Source organism: Phodopus roborovskii, unplaced genomic scaffold (genome assembly GCF_943737965.1).
Source record: "Phodopus roborovskii unplaced genomic scaffold, PHOROB, whole genome shotgun sequence".
Classification (NCBI taxonomy): domain Eukaryota; kingdom Metazoa; phylum Chordata; class Mammalia; order Rodentia; family Cricetidae; genus Phodopus; species Phodopus roborovskii.
The window spans coordinates 1,196,787-1,213,420 of NW_026125235.1; positions in this window are offsets into that span (position 1 = coordinate 1,196,787).

Sequence of the window (16,634 nt, forward strand, 5' to 3'; positions counted from 1 at the left end):
GATGGAAAAGAAATACGTCTAGACAGGTTATAGTGTATATTTAATAATATGTATAGGCTTAAAAATAGAGAAAGGATGAAGACAGCTGTAGAAAAAATAAGTATTTTAAAAATAATGAAGTTTATTTTTAAATTTAAAACAAGCTTGTTTTACATATCAATCCCAGTTCATTGCACCCACACTCCAGACATCCCCTGTTCACCCCACCAACCCCCATCACATTCCCTTTCTGCTCCCCAGGGAGGGGATGGCCTTCCACAGGGAGTCTTCAAAGTCTGTCATATCATTTGGAGCAGGGCCCAGGCCTTCCCCTATGTGACTAGGATGGAGTGTATTCCCAAAGTCCATTTGTATACTAGGCTAAATACTGATCCACTAACAGAGGCCCCATAGACTGCCCAGTCCTCCCAACTAACACCACATTCAGGGAATCTGGGTCAATGAAGTTTTAAAGAGAGAAGTAAAGTAATATATAACAGAATAAGCCACGTAGAGATGGGAAATGCACAAGGAGTCTGGATCCTGCATGTTCTTGTGTTGATCTTGATTTTTTTGATTGCTGATAAGCAAAAGACAGCTTCTAAGAGACATGCGATTGTTGACAAAAGAACTGTTAAAATAAACCAGTCTATACATTTTAAGAATGCCTTGACTTTAAGACCGCCTGAAACAGAGTACAAGCTGATCCTACATTCCAAACAGCTGGACAAAACAGCCCTATAGACTACAGCTAGGATATCTGAATCTTCTTCGAATCCTCCAAGACAGCGCCCCTTACCAGCAGGAAGTAGTTTGGAAAGAACGACGCCCAAATTCCCAAATATTGTGTATAAATGTTTGTTTTCATTTAATTGGACTTTGTTATATAAAATTAAATAAAAAATACTCTATATGCATAAAAAATCTGCATCTAATTTCATATAAAAATAAAAAATAAAAGATATAGCTTAAAAAATGCATTGCTCTGGCGAAGAGGTTTTGTTTTTATTTCCACAGGTAATGAGAGGCTGTGGATTCCTTCAGAATTAACATGGATCAGGTGATATATACCAACAATGGATGCAGCTGGTCTTCCCAGGACTTGGACATTATCTCAATTTTATGAGAGAACCTCTAAATATGTCTTTGCCTACCTACAACAGGAAATACTCTAGAGAAGATTAAGCCCACATTCTCAAGAGATGGGATGGGTGGTTGTTGGTTATTTGGTGGGTTATGGATATTTGTTATTATTTAGGGGAATATAGAATATCGGATAAAAAGACAAATATTAATCTCGGATATCTTGCATTGGCATAGGCTTTGGTATATTGATACAAATTTAAATGTAGCTTTGTTATACTGTATAGTTTTCTACTCTTCTTTGGGGTATTGTTCTTATGAAGCTTATTTAAATCTGCAATGTATAACTAATAAATAAGGGTAGTTATTGCGGTAAATAAGGATCAGGATAAACAAATAGGCCGAATAGATGTTTATTCAGGGAGAAATAACTTACAACCTAGACAGATGAACACCAGGAAATTCAACCTGATCCTCTCCTGTCCAGTCACGCCAGAAAGAGAGCGCCTTCCTGGCCCCCTCCGACCTTCTTCCTCACATCACCTCCGCCCATCGCTCCACCCCCCCAATGGGCGTGGTCAGTGCTATAGAAGGACTATCTCACTACAGGTAGTAGTTTATCTATTAGGTTAAAGAGGTATATTTTAGACAGATGTTTTTCAAACACTTGAAAGATATGTAGATTATGGCATACAAAATGTTTAATAACCTCAAGTTTTTTAGGACAATGAAAAACATCTGCTCCTGGAAGCAGCAATTTACTTCATGAAAGGATGATGGGCAATGAAGAAACTCCATATGGAATTTGCTTCAATGTGGCAAGACTAGACATTTGGGCAAGAACTGTTCTTGCCTCAATTGCTGACAGTATACTGTGCAGTCTGGACATGTAGGACACACAAGAAAAGACTGTTGAATGTTGCCTAGACGAGGTAGGGCAGTCCTTTGAGGTTCCTGCTTCACAGAAGTGTATTCAGCAGGACACAGAGGAAAGTGTTCAGATGAATGTTGACAAAACAAGTCAGGATAGAACTTCAAATTACCTGCTTCACTGAAAAGTCTGCCAGATTTTCTAGGCCTGTAGGCTGAAAATCAATGCTCACCATTGCCTAGGGATCTTGAGGTGAATGTTCAGGCAGCCAGATGTCTATGTTATTAGTTACTATTACATCTATTGGGGGGCCTTTGATAGAGTTAAAGACTAAATAGAGTTATAATTTTCCTTAGTTATGATAGAAAGTAAATTAGGTATAAAACTTTGGAATTCTAACATAGATAATGGATTATTTTAATAAGTAGATTGACTATTATAAATGAAATTCTTACTTGGAAACTTTGCTGTATATAGTTTTACTATGTTAAAGTTGAAACATGTCATTTTTATTTATACAAAAGGGAAAATTTTTGTGGAATATTAGTTTAAGATGTGTTTCATTTGTTTATGTTGTGGAACATTTGCTTAATGATGCAAAGATATGTTGCAATTTTTTATGTTGCATTTGTTTAACTCTTTAAAGCTGTGCTATTTTGTCTGTGTAAAACACCTGGTTAGTCTACTAAATAGATGATCAATCAATAGTTAGGCAGGAAAGAGGAATAAGTGGGGCTGCCAGAGAATGAATAAATAGAAGAAATCTGGAAAAGGTGAGGGTCAAGAAAAGGAGGAGTGTACAAGACCAGAGGTCAGCCACCCATCGTCTCAGACAGCCATGGAGACAGAAGGAAAGAAAGATATATAAAATAAAGAAAGTCCAGAGGCAACATGTAAAAGAAAAAAAATGGGTTAATTTAAGTTATAAAAGCTGACCAGAAACAAGCTAAGCTAAGGCCAGACATTCATAAACAATAATTACATACATACATACATACATACATACATACATACATATATATATTTGGGAGTTGGGTGCCAGGCTCTCAAAAGTAAAACTAAAACAAAAACAAAACAAAACAAAACAAAAACAAAAGCAAACTGCAGTATTCTGCATTTTTATTAGTGTCACTATTACAAGTTAATAATTTTAAAATTTGATTTTTATCACCTATCATCTATAATGTATTTTTCATCATATATCTATCACACATCCTCATGTTAGTGTTGATAAATCATTTAATCAAATTGAAGGACAATTGCTTATTTAGTTGAAATAATTCATTAATATTCTATTGCTCAATTCTAAGAACCTAGTGTCACATTTCATATTCCTCTGAAATTCTAACTTAATGGATTCTATGTTAACACTAAGACTTTAGATGTAGATTTTTTCTCAACAGGTAAAAGAATTTGAAAGCAATTTATTTCCCTCTCTTGGGGGAATATAAGCAAAAGTGTTGAACAAGATAATATACAAAGAGCCACAGCCTGTTTTCTTGACTTTTTAATTCACTTTTTAGCATTTTTCTCTTGAGTTGTGAGAGGCTTTAAAAAACTTCAGACTATGAGGGCATTGGAAGTTGACAGTAACTTTTAGTTATAAAAGAAAAGCAACTTGTTTGTGTTTGTTTCTTAAACATACAGAAGCACTGTGGAAACCAGTCTATTTATTTCTCTCTGTTTATTTATGCTTCTTCTTTTTCTTTTTCTACTGAAAGAAATTTCCTAAATTGTATTCTATTTTATTGAAAATTGAAAAATAGATTATTTTTCTACAATTATATCCTGCTTACCATTTCCCCTCCTTTTTCTTTCCAGTTCCTCCCCATCTTCCATTTTGTCTTCCTTTTCTGTCTTTCATTAGAAAGTAAACAGACTTTTAAGGGATAATTGTATATTATAATATAAATAGCAAAAAGTATCACATTGAATAGGACAAAACAAGCAAACAAGGAAAAAAGCTCAAGAGAAAGCATAAGAAACAAAGACCCACTTGTTCTCACACTCAGGAATGCCATAGAAATACTAAACTGGAAGCTATAATATATACAAAAGGACTTATAGTATGAAAACAGAGAAAACTCTCTCTATATATATGTACATTATCATGTATATATTATGACACACATATATATGTATATATCTATATATATCATATATGATAATAAGATAAAATTTAAAAAACGAAAAGCCCTGATAGGGTATTATGAGTAGTGAAAATTCAGACACCATTGAGCTCAATATTTTTTGGCCATCTACCATTTACTTCTGGGCATATAGCTGACACTTAAGAGTGGTTCAGTTCCCCATTTAGAAGCCCTTGAGGAAATCCTAATTTTCTCTTGCAAATTATTATCAGGTGGAAAGCACTTCTGGGTTAAGGATGGAGGCATGTGTCCACTACTCCTTTCGGTTCTTGGACCCCATCTGGTGCAGACCCTTTCAGGATCTGTGCATACTGCTTCTGTTTTTTGTGAGTTCATATATGTATCTGTATTGTTAATTAGAGGGTCCTATTTTCTTGCTGACCTCCATTCCCTCTGGCTTTTAGACTGTAGAGTTGTATAATATAATAAGGTGAATGCCCTTTCTATAGTCTTCAGTGGTTTTCTAAAAGTTTGCTCTGTGTTTTTGCTAGATGTTGGCCTGACAACAGTTTAATATCACATGCATAGAAATTTTATTATTATACGATTTGGAGACTCTAGAATTTTTTATTCAAATCATTTTAAAGTGATAAAAACAGAGGGTATTATTGAATACCAGAGCCTGCCAAGTGTTCTCCAAATGTCCTCTTCTCTGTAACTCCTTGCCCCTTAGAAGGGATGTTTACTAAAAGAGTCTAATCAAGTCAATATTCATTTCTTTGATAAAAGAAGTAAATAAAAGCCTAGAGCAATAAGAAATATTGTTAATAGGTGCTTGGTGGGAAAATGTGGGGAATAAAAGGTACTTTCAAGCTAAAATCACACACCAAAAAATAATAAAAAGCACTACTTCAGGTCAGTGGTGCTCAAAATACAGAACTAAACACAGAAATTGATGCAGGAGAGTAATGTATGAACAAAATTGAATGCATATTCACTGGCTTCCTTTTTCTTTATTTTCAAAGTTTATTATTTTACTATGTAAGAGATTCAAGGTAAATTAAATCTATTTTATTTTTGAAAGTTCTCTCAGTTGATTAAAAATACAAATTTCAAACCCAGATCTTTGTCACAACATTGGAGTTCAATAAGATGAGCAGCAGGTGATTTCAGGTAGCATTTACAGGGATAAATACACTTACATGATTGTGTTACATTGTGCCAGTGTTAAAGGTTTTTAGTAACAAAGAATCTGTGGATGAAAGAATAGAAAATTTGTTTAGTAGAGAAGTTTCACTCCATCAACAAGACAGCAGAACTTTATTAGCATAGAGTAAGGGAATAATTTTGATGAAGAATAAGTTTTGGCGACATTTTAAAGACAAAAAAGGCTAATGATTATACAATAATAAGACTTATTAGGCACTGAATTATACGAACAGCATCCATGTCATGTAGACAAGAAAACTGAGAAAGTATTATTGACATACAACCAAAAACTATCACAGTTCATGTCTGGTTTCTTTAAAAAGTGCATATAAATAGGTAGAAGTTGTAGAGAATGATGTAGTTGGCTTCATTCATGCACAGCACCATGACGTGCTGGAAATGTTTGATCATGTTGATGAAATTAATTTAATTTCTACTTCAACTCATGACCATGTAGTTGAACCATGAGGAAAAATTCACTATGAATTAATTAATGTCTAGAGAGTGTTTTCCCAAATAAGATGGATTAAACCTTTTTGCTCTGACCTAGATAATAATTGAAATGGCATTACACGTACACCAAACGCACGCAACGCAGGCACACACACACACACACACACACACACACACACACACACACTCTGGAAAATAATACCCCAGGCACAGTAGGACCATGGAGCCCAAGATGATCCCTAGCAGCAGCTGGGTCTGGATAATGCCACTGCCCCCAGTGGTAGAATGGCCTGGAGACACTAACTCAGCACTTGATCTTAGTAGTTTGCACATCCTGCAAGGGTAACAGGAGCATGAGACATCAGCACAGACCCAGGCCACAGTTGGACCAAATATCCTGAGATGGCCCTCAGCTGTAGCTCAGGCCCAGACCTCACCATATCATTGAGTAGCAGGGCAGGCCACTCAGATATGGATGCACACTGGTTCTCAGTCACCAACCTGGACTCAGGTTGCCTGTTTGAACCTAGGCTTCTTCATGGTGCTCAGTGGCAACTAGAGCCAGGTATGTCAATATGGACCTTGGCTGCTACAGGGCCATGGTCCACGTCTGGATATTTTTCTCATGTGCATGCCTTTAATTAAAACATTTTCATAGTTTATAGAAATAAAACACACACACACACACACCGTAGTTTCCTTTTTCCATTATATTACTTGAAGAATTTTTTGAACAAAAGATTTATTTCTTTATTTTTATTTATTTATGTGTCCATGTTCATATGCACATGGGTGTTCAAATAGGCAAGAAGAGGGCATGGAGCTGACATATAGCTGGTTGTGAACCTCCTGACATAGCTTCTGGGAAGCAGACCCCAATCTACTAGAAGAGAAATAGGCCGTTTCTTCCATTTCCATCTCTAGGTGTTGATATCTATTGCTCATTAGGGAATAAGTCTTTTTAAATATTTCACTGTTGTGAATTTTGCAGTCATGAAAATGTTTTGATCACAGGCTGCATTTCTGCTGTGAGTTTGTATGAGAATGGATTTTATCTCTCTGAGATGTATGTAAGTTCAAATCCCCCTTAAACCTTCACAATGAACACACCAGCATTTCTTCTGCTTTACAATTCAGTTAACACTGCCTGTGATTCCTTGAGCTCTGGTGTATTTCAAGTGTATTCCAACTTGTAAGGATTTAGACTATATATCTCTGATGGATGAAATTGAACACTGTTTTGTGTTTGTTAGTAATTTTGATTACTTCAAATATAAATTAATTTGCCCATTGATTCCTGATTATTCTATTTGATTTATGAAATTCCTAGAACATTCTAAATGTTCTATTTGCCTGACACATGTATGAAAACCATTATCCTTTCACTGTTCTTTTTTACTCTTACAATGGAATTATTGCTGAATAGATAATTTAAAGTTTAATGCATCACAATTTATATATCATGATCTTTTTGATTTATATTTGTGACTCTTCAAAAATTATCTAGGGGAGTAATTGTCTTTTGTACTACCTTGTAGAAGTTTTGGTATTTTATATTTCACCTTTAAAATTTACTTGGGATTGGTATAAAATACAAATCAAAATTTCTCTTAATGGAAACTTATTTTTTTAATTGATAATAACCAACACAGAGAATAAAACTGGTCAAGATACAGAGAAGTACCAGTAGATTACTTAGCCCTAAACAGTTAAACCCCTCCTGCTCCAAAGGCTTACTGTAGAAGGGAGTCAGAAACATTTTAAGATCCAAATATGACTGATACTCACAAAATTGCTAGTGCTTACTAGTGTTTTTGTGAATTTACTGCAACTTTTAGAACACACACAAGACTTGCACATGGTAAAACAAGACAGAACCAAAGAATTGAGGTGGTAGGTGGTTATGAAGTCCTACCATGAAGGGGTGCTTTTGGCAACTGATAGCTCCTGACAGAGGGAGTTATGTTTTCTAAGGGTAGCTCTAACACACTAGGCCTGTGGTCAATCTACCATGCTCCAGTGGATGGACACATACCTAAAGAGTACACAAGCTGCACTAATTGAACTTAATGAATTCTTTAAAAAATGAGAACACAAAGCTGGGTGAGTGTGGAACAGAGGTTATGTGGGAGGAGATGGGGGGAAGGGTGATGAAAATGTAAAAATACAATGTGTACAACATTCAAAGAATTAATAAAATATTTCAAGTTTTTAAATCTCCCTTCCTGTGGAATGGGGGGAATGGGATGGGAGGGTGGTCGGTGGACATGGGAGGGAGGTAGGAAAGAAGGGAAGAAGGGAGAAAGAACTGGGATCGATATGTAAAATAAGAAAAAAGATCTATGTAAAAAGTAACTACTCACTTGTTTTTACAAAGCAATAATGCAATAACAGATATTTAGAAATGAGCCCTTCCTTAATTTTTCTGTAAGTGTACAGAATTAAAAAAAATCCATGGGGGAAAAATTCCATTCTTTAGTGCTCTGCATAGTTCTAATGAAATATCAAGATAGTCAATTTACAAATTCTATAAAAGGCACCACAAGTGTGTTAGTGTTTTTTGTGCCACTGATACACTGTATGAATATATCTTCGTAGAAACAAGTTTTGACACACTGAGTTTCTGATGTTGTTGTATAAGCATATGCTAGCTATTCTCATTATTTTATACATCATGTGAAGCTTAAAAACATTTTCTCATCTTCTACAAAAAAGCTAAGAGATTTGTGGGAATTATTTCAAACATTTAGATTATAGATTAATTGAAACCAAAGCATTATTTTTTTTGTATTCTAAAACTGTACTTTATTCACAAGACTAAGAGGCAATTATTTTCTTCGATTAATTTACTTCACCAGCTTTTTGAAATTCTACATTAGTTCACCAACAAAAGCCACAGTGAACACTTGAGTGAGGTACAGCACACACAGATAGATGAAGACAGAAGACTCGATGTGTCCGGAAGACTGGGGTCATTTAGAGGCAACTTCATTTGTCCAACAGAGTGACTAATAAAATAATATGTACAAAATCATTACAGCCATTCTAATGAAAGAAATATACTTGAAAACTCACAATATTAGTAACTGTGGATATGATTGTAATTACTGCCATTCTTCCAAAACAGCATTCAGATTAATATAATAATGAATTAATTGATTCACCTGAATAATTAACTTTTACTGCAGTATTACCTTAGGTACAGATGAATGTTTTCTATTCAACTTAAGACATAAACCTAGCAGGAAAATCACACTCATTAAAAATATTTTTAAAAAATCAAGTATTTGCTGCCACACTGAGGAACAAATATCATTGATTAAGTTGTACAGGTTTTTTAAAATCTTTAATATTTTATCGATGAATAATTATCTGAGCTCTAGGATGTATTTTTTGATATGTTTTAAAATTTAAATTTGAAACAAGCTTGTTTAACATGTCAATCCCAGTTCTCTCACCCTTCTGTCCTTCCCTTTCCCCTCAAAAACCCCATCACATCTCTTTTCTGCTTTCCAGAGAGGGTGAGAGACCTTCCATGGGGGAGTCTTCAAAGTCTGTCACATCATTTGGAGCAGGGCCCAGGACCTCCTCCATTTGTCTAGGCTAAGAGAGTATGCCTCTATGTGGAATGGGTTCACAAATTCCACTAGTATCCTAGCAATAAATACTGATACATTAACAGAAGTCCCATAGGCTGCCCAGTTCCCCTAACTAACACTCACTTCCAGGGTTTCCCAGCTGTCAAACTGGAGTACATGAGCTTTTTTAGGTCAGCAGTTTCTGTGAGTTTCTCCAGCCTGCTCTTGACCACTTTGTCTTCCATCTCTGAAACTGGATTGAAAGAGTTCAACTCAGGGTTTACATGTGGGAGTCTGCTTCTGCTTCTATCGGGTACTAGATGAAGACTCTAGGATGGCAAATAAGGTAGTCATCAATCTCATTATCAGAGAAGGGCATTTAAAGTAGCCCCTCCACATTGACGACTAACTAATCCACCCTCATAGAGCCCTTATCTAGTAGCTGATGGAAACAAAGCAGATACCCACAACTAAACATTGAGTTGAACTAGAATCCAGATGCAGAGAGGGAGGACAGGACCAGGCTACAGAAACCCACAGAGACAGCTGACTTTAACAAGGAGGAGCTAATGAGCCTCGAGACTAATAGCTGGGAATCCAGCATGGGACTGACTCAGACCCCCTGAACATGGGCCTGGGCAGTCTAAGGGACCCCTGACAGTGGAACCAGAATGTATTCCTGGTGCACAAAAGGACTTTGGGAGCACATTCCCAATGGAAAGGCACTCCCTTAACCTAGAGGCAGGAGGAAAGTCCTAGTCCCTATTCCAAATGACTTAAAGGATTTAGATGACCCTTCCTGGAAGGCATCATCCTACATGTGTAGTGGGGGGGGCCATGGGAGGGTGGGAGAGAGAAAGACGTAGGGAGGGAGGAGAGGGAACTGGGATCAATATGTAAGATAAAAATAATAAATAAATTAATTAATTAAAACAAAGATATTCCCCAACCCCACATCTGACAAAGGGCTGGTTTTCAAAATATATGAAGAACTCAAGAAGCTAGTTATCAAAACACTAAATAATTCAATTAAAGAGTGAAGTACAGAATCCAAAGCATTATAATTTCCAGTCTTTTTAACATAAACAAATATTATCTTATTGCACCTGATTTTATTAAAATTCTCTCAGTCCTCACAGTTGTGTATATAAAAAATTTTGACTCATTCCTTAAGTTACTGCCTCCTGTTATGCCATATGCTGTTAATATCTCTGTAAGGCCAGGTCTTTTTGAAGAGAGACAGTAAGAATATATCTAGAATACAGTCAAGGTCTGGGGTGATGTAGAAGGAGTGGAGAGAAGGGAAACTCTGGTTGGAATGTGTTATATGAGAGAAAATAAAAAGAATATAGTGTCTGTCTCTGGGTAAATTCTCTGAGGGAATAGATATTAGTGAATGGTGTTAGCTTTTACTTGTTTACCTTAATTAAAAATATTTCAGACAGTATTAAGAAAACATATTATTGATTAATAATGAGTAAATGTCCTCCCATAATTTTCCTGACTCCTCAAGGAATTATAGAAGAGAATAACTATTATTGGAGCTAGAGTTTCTTTGGTCATTCTCCAATTCTTTATTTTCTTTGGAATATCAGTTCTATATTTTTAATCTTAATTTACCACAATTAATTGTTTAAAGTACAGGTTCAACTTTTAGGGGAAGAAATAAATTTTAGAAAGATATCAGAGAACAGTGAAAAAGGCAGGGCTTGAAATCTTTTCTTTTAATCCTTTATATCACATGGATGATGGATGGAGGAAGACATTGACAGAGTATTGTTGGTATTGTGCTATTTCTACATATACCATTAAAGGCCATTTCAATGTGTATCTACTGGGCATTGCACAAATGAAGTCTATCCTTCAGGTAGACCTGGCTTGGGAAAGATCATAAAGCAAAAATGTTCCAAATCAGGCAATTGGTATCCATGTCTCTCTATGTTAGACTTCCAAATTTCTCGTCATAGAGTATCACGTCTACAATGAAGAGAATGCAAAGAGGGGTAATTTGAATGCAACATAGGGGATTCATAGTAGAAAACATAATGATGCTGATTTCTGTGGAGAGATGTTAATTGGTATTCAATTAAATGTGATATTATACAGTAGGGTGACTATATATATTATCTATGTATCTCATAAATATGACTACAGGAAATTATTTTAAATGTTTTGGCATAAAGAATTGGTAATTAGTATATTAAAATATTGTATAGTATAAACATTGAAATATCACATAGTGCTCCATGAACATGTAAATTTCAGTTTTATATGTCAATCAAAATGGGAAGAAAATTAAAATAAAAGTAAAGTAACTAATTCTTAACCTTTTAGTAAACCTTCTTCAGAAAGAATTAAATAAAAGTCGTAAATTTGAATGCAGTCTTCCACAGACTTTAAAAATAAGAGAATTTAGAGATTGAATTTGAATGTGTCCTGAATCTGTCACCGAGATTTTTGAAACTACGCTTTCGCTGACTTAATTTACTAAAGTTTCTCTCCTTGGAGCTTTTACATACACATGCTACAACTGCAAACCCTGGAAAAACAAGAACAACTATTCCCATGTATACAGTTAAACTTTCCATTATTTTTTTTTTCATTTTCTCACAATCTATCCATAACACTTAAAGATTCCAGTTATCTTCCTGAAGATCAAATTGACACTGATGGAAGTGCATTAAAGTTGAACCTGAATCTGTAATGTCAAGAAATAGATTACCCGAACCTTCTTTTCCTTTTGTGTATAAAGAGGTGTCAAAATTACTCTTGAAGTAAGTGGGTGATGTGGATTTTTTTTCTTTCTGCCCTTAATAAGATTTTACACCCATAGCAGTTTTAGGTTGGTTATTGTACTAACGATCCAATCTCATTAAGTGTTTATTTATTTCTGTTATTTTTTTTTCATGGAAAAGAAACAATATTGAAAGAACTTATTCATGTTTTTATGTATCTTGCAATACATAGGTAAGTTTATTCTTACTTATTTCTTACTGTTCTTTCCTTACTCTGCTCTTTTCACCTCCGTATAATTTTTTGTTTCTTCTAGATTCCAAACGTGGTAATATGAAAGGAAAGCATTTTAGACAAATACAAGATAGATCAATTGAGCTTCAACCAGACATTCCAGAATTTTCTTTATATTTTCCACAACAAATTATTTGTATTTAAAATACTTTTAAAGCATCCTTTATCAAATAGCAACTATAGAAAATTTTCTCAAATCAGACTAGATTTGGAAAGTCTGAAATCAAGATGAAGGCAGAGCTGATTCCATCTGAATCCTATAAAGAAAGATTTGTTTAAGATTTACAAACACTTTCTTTATAGTCACATGCCATTTTCCCATATATATGCTTGTTAACAAAGTGTTTCCTTTCTTCAGAAATCACAAGCACTTTCTATTTAAGTCCACTCAAATGATCTCCTTTTAATTAATTATCATTGTGATGACCTTAAATTCTGATAAATTCACATCTTATATTGCCAAGCATGAGACAATCACATTGTGAAGAACTGAGAGTTAGCAGTGTAGCGCCCACGCTACAATCTGTTCCACGAATCAGGCCTAGAGATTGAAATAAAGACAAGACAACGGGTCATTCGTTCAATGGCAAAGTCAGAACACCAAATGCTGAATGCCATTTATTGAGGGGCAAGAACGGGCTTAAATACCGACTTATAGCACAGTGGAAAATTAGAGGAATTTTTTTGGCTTAGCTCCTCCCTGTGTTGTCATGAGGTGTGTGTCACAAGATGTGTTGTCACGAGGTGTGTGTCAATAGATGTGTTGTCAGGGAAGAGTACCAACAAAAGCCTTGGGGCAAGGAGTTCCCGCCAACAGCTTCAGGCTAGCTCAAGGTGCCTTGGGGGTCCATGCAGGACCCTACAAGCAGTTTGGTTTGTTAATTTTGAATAGACACTGTTCCACCTGAAACAACCAGAACAAATTTACACAGAATATTTCATGATGTGTGTCTTCTCATTACATCATCCTTTCCTCACCTGCACTAGGTTGAGAGAAAATGGACTACCCCTTTTGCATAGTTCTTTTCTTGATGGACACATTGTACATTTTGTAATTTGTTCAGTCCAAAGGGTCCAGACTGTCTTCCAGTAAGTGACTTAGAAAATGAAATCTGTCCATCTATGTAGTCTTTCTTACTGAAAGAAATGATTTTTTTCTATTGCTTGTTTTCAAATGAAAATGAAAGTTCATTTTGCAACAAAGGGAATAAGTTTGTTGGTTTTTCATAGTTATCATTCACTATTTGCAGATCCTCTATGTTCTAGTCAGATAGGAATTCCTTGGGCTATGGGATTAAAAACAAACAAACAAACAAATGGCCTAAGCTTGGTTTCCAGGGCAGATTGGGCTAACAATATGCATTTTTTTCTTATACAAAATTATTTGGAAGATGTCCAGAAATATCCATTTCTTTGGTTTCAGGAAAACTGTCTTCACTGAACCAAATGTGCTGAGTAATCATTCCCAGAGCACTCCCTCAAGACCTTGGGAATAGAAAGCTTTAGCTCTTTCCTGAATATATTTTTGTCAATGTTCTTTCTTATAATTTTTCAGCCCTGGAAGTAGTTGTTCATTTGCCCAGACCCTATCCCATTGATGACCTTGACTTCTTTCCTGCTTGCCAGCATTCCTCAGGATGGCTGGCTTTATATCACAGGATCAGAAAGATTTTGTTCTTTTAAAATTCAGGATCAGGTGGAAAAAAATTTGTTCTCTAGAGCCTATATATTTCTTTATGAATCTGCTTGGAATCTATCATATTAAAATACTGTTTTCCTCCCCAATGATATACACTTGGCAAGCAGTATTAATTACCAACTAAAGTCATCAAAATGGCTACTTTTATAGTTTTCTCTACAATATCAGACTCAAGAAGGAGAAGAACATTCAAGGGTTTATTCCTGAAACACCAATAACACTATAAATGTCTACTGAAATGAAATATAATTTTATGAGATATTAAAAAATGGCTTCCACATAGGTACATATTAAACATATTTAAAACGATAACTATTTCAGGGAGTCAAAATGACTGCAAGTATTCAAAGACCATCTGTATATGTTTATCCAGTGAAAGAAGAAAAACATATATAATTATATTTCTAAGTTAAGCAAAATTGGCTAATGTCCTGGATTTTTCTTTCTCTTGAACAGCAACCATTTTCTTTCATCCCAAAGGCAAACTAATTTTAAATATTTTTGAAACTTTCTTATGAATACATTCCCATTCAGATTTATGATCTCTATTTTATTACTTTTGAATAAATATACACATATATGTATTCATATGTCTCTGATTCTTATTTCTGATATTTTGTTCCAGTACTCAATATTGTGGTTGTATAGCAGATTACGGAGTATGTGGGTGGACACCACGGTATCACTTACTCTCTGCATTTTGGTCAATTGTGGATCTCTGTAGTAACTTCCATCTACTACAAAAAAGACACTTCTTTGAGAAAGAGTGAATCAACACTTACCTGAGAGTTTAATGATAAGTGATTAGAGTAGTTAAAAGTTGTATCTATTTAAGGGAACAGTAGTAGTAGTATCTCCTTCAGGGTCCATGTTATTTCCAGCCATGGGGAGTTCACTAGATTTGTATTGTCAAGCTTGTGAAGCCTGAGTTCCCCTGCACTGAATAGACATTATGTCCACTATTGCAAGTTTAGTCACCTCCAAAGTATGTGATACCGCTTACACCAATAAGGTTGTCTATCCCAAAATATCTTCAGCTTAGTACATTTTAAGATATGTTTTGATGTGTAATGCATGAGCAACCAAGGTTTTAAGCCTTATTATCCACTTAAATAACCACTTCCTCTCTCTGTACATTAGTGAAGTTAAAGAAAAATGAAACATTATTATTTCTAAAATATTCAATCCACTTATTAAAACATCTTGGGAGAATTTAATGCATATAATATTTGGCATAGTTGATATTAATGAGTCTCTTAACCAATGCATTTTGATTGTTGAATCACTTGATATATAAATCATAGACTGGAAAAAAATGAGATTTGTTATGTTGGCCTCTGAGTCCACAATCTTTTCCCTACCCCACTTCAGGAAGGCCTTCTTAAAAATTTGTAGGGAAGCTTATTAGAATTGTGAACTTTAGTAGGGTTACTACTGGCAGCTTAATCTCAAAGTATGATGGGATGAAGATAATTGTTTGAAATGACTAAATAACCATAATGGAATGCCAACTATCTTAAGCTCCTATTGCAGAAAATAATTCTGTCTTCACTGTGTAAAAAGAAGCAAAGTCTTTAAAGTCAAGGGTAGAGTCAATGCAATAAAAATAGGTTGTATTTGATCATCTGAAGGCAAATCCAGGAAGAGAGTTACTGTAGAAGAAATGTAGAGAAGTGGTAGAGAATTAGTCTAGAGTCCTATATATTAATCAAACTGCCCTCCATTTCTGCATGCCCTGGCCAGGTTAATGTGTCTCTCTGTAATCCAATTCCTTATTATGTCAAATCAAAGACAGTTAACTAGGTCCCTTCTAAGGCCATTTGAGCTTTACTATATCTGTCCTCATTATGGAGGCAGTGAGAGAGGACAGTGTAAGTGCAGCAGAATCATTGACAATATTTTAAAAGATAGTGGATCTATTAAAGATGGAACTTAAGGTACATATCAGAAAGATCAAGTATACCCTGAGAAAAGTAGAGATTAATGCTATAGAAGCCAAGCTGAAGCTATTCAATTGAAATGGGAAAAGTCAATGTTGACATGAGAGAACATGGTCATGTTTGGTAAAAGAGAGACTAGGGAATTTCTCTTACACACAGACTTGTTTAGAAGAAAGGTCAACTTTTAAAAGTAAGAGGACAAATGACAACAGATGACAGAAAAAGTTGGGAATAGTTGATGTGGGGTGGAGAAGACTATTGCGGTTAAATAAGGATCAGGATAAACAAATAGGCCAAATAGATGTTTATTCAGGGAGAAATAACTTACAACCTAGACAGATGAACACCAGGAAATGCCACCCGATGCTCTCCTGTCCTAGTCACACCAGCAAGAGAGCTTTTCCCGGCTCTCTCTGGGACCTCCTTCCATAGGTCACTTCCGCCCATGGCTCCATCCCCCAATGGACGTGGTCAATGCCACAGAAGGACTATCTCACTACAGGAGACAATTAAGGGGTATGCTTTTGTTTGTCAGATACATCAGAGCATATTAATAAAAGGAAGTTTATTTTCTCTGACTTGACTTCTGAAAATAGATTTAGTCACTCTAGTTCAGTCATTTTTAAAAAATGTGTATTTCAGTGATAGAGTGAAGTCTTATGGTTAAGAACATTTTTACTCTTCCAGAAGGTGAGAGTTCAGTTT